This window comes from Hesperophylax consimilis, chromosome 23 (assembly GCF_061612785.1).
Source record: "Hesperophylax consimilis isolate HC1 chromosome 23, BYU_Hcon_1.0, whole genome shotgun sequence".
NCBI lineage: Eukaryota > Metazoa > Arthropoda > Insecta > Trichoptera > Limnephilidae > Hesperophylax > Hesperophylax consimilis.
In genome coordinates this window covers 30,092,869-30,098,863 of record NC_142858.1, presented here as the reverse complement: position 1 = coordinate 30,098,863, position 5,995 = coordinate 30,092,869, and positions in this window count along the sequence as shown.

The window sequence follows — 5,995 nt, the reverse complement described above, 5'->3', positions numbered from 1 at the left end:
TCCATAGATTCAAAGCATAGATTGTCATAAATATTGACATAGACAAGATTGCCATCACATAGAACCGCTCGAACCGCTGTGTTTCATCAAGCGATGGGTGCGCCTGTTCTCACATTGCCGGAGGATTGGGGGCGGAGCTACGAAATCCGAACTTCACTTCATATCTGCCCGGCAAATTTAAACCTGTGACAATGAGAACTTGGCTTTCTTGGTTGGTTGTTATTTCTCCATAAGACTGCATAACAATTACATCGAAGAAGGCACTTTGTCATAAAAATACAAGTAGTGCATTCAAGTTTAAATGATCTTAAGAGTTACTAGTGAAGTAGGCCTATCGTAAAGGAATATCAGGATAGGTCACGGATTAAACACAAATTTCTTCTACTTTGTGATTTTATTCGGAAAACCTAGAATATATAAGATTAAATAACAATTGTGAGGTCAGGCTTCTGGCAGAAAGCTTAAATAATACAAACATAAGCTTCAAATATCAATACAAACTACCAGAGCTAGGTAAGTTGGAGGTTAGTAATAAAAAGTACAATAACCTATCCTAGTAATGGTTTCGTAACCAGGAAGTAGAAGGTTAGGTTAGGTTAGGTTAAAAAAAATGGAATACAAATTAGTTTATGTTGGCCAAAAGGGCAGGGCTAGACGCTGCACGCTCTGTGATTGTAGTAGGGTAGGGCTACATACCTTTTCTACCATAACTGGTTCTGGTTGAGAATGAAAACCCTGAAGCCTTCAAGTCAGTATTGAATGCAGCGTATTTCTCCTGGCTGTCGAAGTATCCAGAATAATACTTATTTTCGTCCGTAGGGTTGATTATGTCTTGTAAATGTTTACTAATAACGACCTCCATGTTTCGTTTCTTTCAACTCAAAATCTCAAAACCTCATACTTGAGAGATTTTCGAACGTCAAACCACAGTCAAACTTCAAGACTTCAAACAAATTATTCAAAATCAAGTTGATTGTTGCCAGCCTTCGTGTACACTCGGCAAACTTCGTAGTTCCGAGCCGCTTTGAGCCTTCGTGTTCACTCGGCAAACTTCGTAGCTCCGCCCCCAATCCTCCGGCAATGTGTGAACAGGCGCACCCCTAGCGATGGGCACAATCCAGAAATCATCGATGATTTACTCGGTCTTTTTGATCATCGAAATATTTATATTCATTTTCATGTCATCGAACAAGGAATCGATTCTGTCAAAAATCATAATAGAGTGGTATATTTATGATCATAACATTAAAAACACACTAAGTGTTAGCACGTCGTCATTAATTTTATTGTAATGAACCAAAGTGCAAAAATACATCCATGACCGCACCCGGTGTTTAAAAACCTGCATTACTACGAAAAAATGTTGTGACGCCATCAAACTAACCATTAGAAAAATGGTTATAACAATGTCATTTCGATGCAAGTACAATAGTTTAATTTAGGTCATCTTATAAATGTTTGCTATAAATTTAACCTAGTTATATTGTATTTAAAGTTTGTTTACACTTGTAATTCAACCGCATATTTTATTTTTAAATTACACGATAATTTCTGTATATTTTTCTTTGTAGTACCTATTATGTTCGAATTATCATAATCAGCAATGGTAATATCAAATGTACATAATATTATCTAAGTAGATTACAATATAAACAACTAGCGACCCGCCCCGGCCTCGCACGGGCGCAATGTATTAATGTGTCCGAGCGATTTAGACACATTTACTATCCGATCAATTTTTTGGCGCTTCGACATTAACAGTTCCAAAAAGTGCATTTAGTAATTATTTTAAAAATCAGTTGACTTTACATAATGTGTTTTGTTTTTTAATTTATATTATTTTGTTAATATACATTTTTTGCACAGCTTACCGATTTAGCAACTTCATTAGGTTATATTAGCTGAAATATCGAAGTCTTTTCTTGAATCAGTCTATACTGCCAGTAACTACAGAATGTACAATGATTACAGCTGTTTTTTTCATTAGACAGCACAAACAGATTTTGCTTAGAAGTTACACGCGAAAGGGCTACATATAGTTAGTTGTCCGTGAAAAACACTCGCTCAAATCTATACCTGCAATATTGAATGTTTGAAACTGTTTCTTATTGAAAAATACAAGAAAATTGCAGCCGTTTTAATTGAAATTGTATATTCGTTGATATTAAAAGAATCCGGGGAATGATTTTTTTTTCTTTTTTGATTTTATGGATTCTTTCGTAATCCTCTAACTAGCTAGGGCTTATAACAATACCCTTTCATGTTTCTAACTAACTAGTACTGCGGCTCATTTGGAATTATTACTATTACCATCTGATGGTTGTATTTACAAGACTGATTGTGTTTTATTACGAAAAATTCTTAAATGGATAAAAAAATCTCGTACAAATGACAGGGAAAATAAAAACAAAAAAGTTTTGAACTTTTTACTCTATTTTGCCAATATGATTTACTGAATGTAAATATTTCATTTTTGCATCTTTCGGCTGCGTCATTTTCGCTTCGGTGGTCCTGCATATCTAACTGCAGGGAGAAAATCATTTAGAAGAAAATAATTTGGGAGAAAAACAGTTTATGACTTTAAAAGGATACATTATTAATAATATTCTTCATCTTCTTCTTCGCTGTCGCTATCACCATTCTCATGGAACTTCATGATGAGGTGTTTGTTTGGGCATCCTATGTTAGTAGTTGAAATCGAAATTCGTTGGCGAGTTGTTTACCCAGCGCTTTAATTAACGGATTATCCTAATTGAATCCGGGGAATTAAAACAACTAATCCAGTATTGTACACTCTATTATTAACATTTTTGAAGATTTTACCTGCAAACCATTGCACAACTTGGCTGGATTAGAGTTAATGACAATAATATGCGACTCTTTGCATTTACGATTATGGAAAATAGGGCTATTTAATTTTATTATATACGCGTAAAACCTTATTTTTGACAAAACACTTAAGCTGATCGGTGTGATGTTCGATAGGTAGGTATGGGTAGGTACTGCCAATTTGAAAATCACTTAACCAGTGGCTATAAACGTAGGGTCCCCCAAGTTCGAAATTAGGTACGAAAATGTAAATATAATAAAGAATAATAATGGATTTCTATAAGAGCAATCAAACTTTAATCAAAATTAAGTACTTAAATTTAAAAAAGCAAAGATTTAAATAAATTATAAACTTCGAATCAGCGTTTATTGGTTTCTATGAATTAAGTTAAAGCGATAATATTTATTAACTTAATGTTAAATTATATTAAAACAGGGTGTCCAGGGTGGTAAAGTGCATAAGGTTCAGGTTGTGTAATATAAAATAGAATCTTATAATAAAGAATTTTGTAGCTGTGGCACTCGAAAAACTGATTTGCAATGTTGATTCTTACAAAATTCATAAAAATCTCTAAAACTAATGACCTTTTATTATTTATATTGTGATATTCTGGTTCGTCATAAGTTGGCCTATCAGCCCTCCAAAGGATTACGGACTGGACACCCTGTATACACCACGCGTATTTTACACTCATACCGCTAAACTTTGGGGGATGGTTATTCACGAAGATCTTTTTTTCATTAAAAAAGTTATTCTTATGATTTTATTATTTTTGTGTAGTTTACGAAACCTTTGTGTAAACCCACAAATAACAAATTATTATTTCTTCGCACTCTTTCACCTGTTCTATTTGAGATTTGGAATGTGAGGGTGGTCATTTTGTTATCCAAACACAAGCATTACTCATAAAAGTAAAACTATGGTTACACTAGGCAATTTTTATTACAATTTTCATTGTTAATTAGAATTGCTAAACTTATTATTATAATTTTATTCTTAGATTATTATGAGTAACCAACCCGGTTATCTGATATGGAACAATACGGAACTTGGAATACGTATTTTTATCTTAGATTAATATGAGTAACCAACTCGGTTATCTGGTATGTAACAATACGGAACTTGGAATACGTATTTTTATCTTAGATTAATATAAGTAACCAACCCGTTTATCTGGTATGGAACAATACGGAACTTGGAAAACGTATTTTTATCTTAGATTAATATAAGTAACCAACCCGTTTATCTGGTATGGAACAATACGGAACTTGGAATACGTATTTTTATCTTAGATTAATATAAGTAACCAACCCGTTTATCTGGTATGGAACAATACGGAACTTGGAATACGTATTTTTATCTTAGATTAATATAAGTAACCAACCCGTTTATCTGGTATGGAACAATACGGAACTTGGAAAACGTATTTTTATCTTAGATTAATATAAGTAACCAACCCGTTTATCTGGTATGGAACAATACGGAACTTGGAATACGTATTTTTATCTTAGATTAATATAAGTAACCAACCCGTTTATCTGGTATGGAACAATACGGAACTTGGAATACGTATTTTTATCTTAGATTAATATAAGTAACCAACCCGTTTATCTGGTATGGAACAATACGGAACTTGGAATACGTATTTTTATCTTAGATTAATATAAGTAACCAACCCGTTTATCTGGTATGGAACAATACGGAACTTGGAATACGTATTTTTATCTTAGATTAATATAAGTAACCAACCCGTTTATCTGGTATGGAACAATGAATACGTATTTTTAATTATTGTTAGACCTAGTTCGTAGTCGAAATTCAAAAAGTTTTATTTCTGTTATATTATTATTTTATAATGTGTATAGTATATGTGTCTATGTGTGCATGTATTAATGTGTGTATATATGCATGTACATATTTGTATAAGTTATACATGCATATGATCTACCTTAAAATAATTATAAGTAATATGTATTTCAAATATATAAAAAAGCACTCCTTGATATATTACTAAAATGTAGTTTATTGAGACTCTCTTTTGTTATATTAGAGAAACAATATTGCGTGTTGCTATTACGTCCAACATATGGCGCTGTTTTTCCAAATAAGTATATAAATCTGTTGGACAAACATGAAAAACATGTTGGACATAAAAGCATCATGGACTGAGTAACAGCAATGCGTAGCGTGGTGCAGCTAGTATTATAATAAAGTAATTTTGTTCTGATAGACAATTTAGTGATATTTTTCTTGGAAGCCTTGAACAAGGTGATGATAATTATAATGCATTGTTTTGAGGAGGAAATTGAGAAGCATGAAAGCGAAATTTTTTAAACATAAATAAATTTGAATAGTAAAAATGTATTTTTGTAATTATTTTTTTTAATAAGTAATACCTACTCGTATTTTGAAAATATACTGTACTATTGCGAATATATTGATAGTAGAGGCAGGTAGGTCGGTACATGTGACCTTTAAACAAACATTTTTGGATATAACCATTAACAGCTATAAGGAGCAAATTTAGTTGCTCCCCTCGTGATCGTTACAACCAAGTTTGACTGTAATTCAAAAATATTTATAATTCTAAAATGTTCAAAAATATTACATCATTATTAAAATACTTTACCGCTTTTCGGAATACTTCAAACAATCAGTTCCAATTTTTCTCTTTTCAATATTTTTTTAGAGGAGCCACATCTTCCCCTGTCTCATTGCACAAATTGCCAATGAGAATATATTAAAGTGTCCCCAGGATCAACAGAGGTTTTTTTTACATTAGTTCCACGCAGGACCTATCCTAAAGACAGATTTTAAAAAAATAACTAAAAATCCTAACTTTGGACTCGATTTACTCGAAAACGAAAACTCAAGTAAAATAAAGTTACACCAGAAAAATCGACTCCAAATTTGATGTAGTTTAAGTAACCAGTTTCCCGCTTATACTACGAGTTTCCGTACACCCTCTACATCCCGTACATCTCCTGGAGTCTCCATTAGGCTTGAATTACCTAATTATTTCTATAATATCGTGCAGTCATTAAAATAACACATCGTTTCAACTAATTACTGTAAGAAATAACTAAGAATATGAAATGGAAAATAATTTTAGATTCGAGCTAAAGTGATAAAAATAAACACCTAACAAACCTATGTTATATTTAA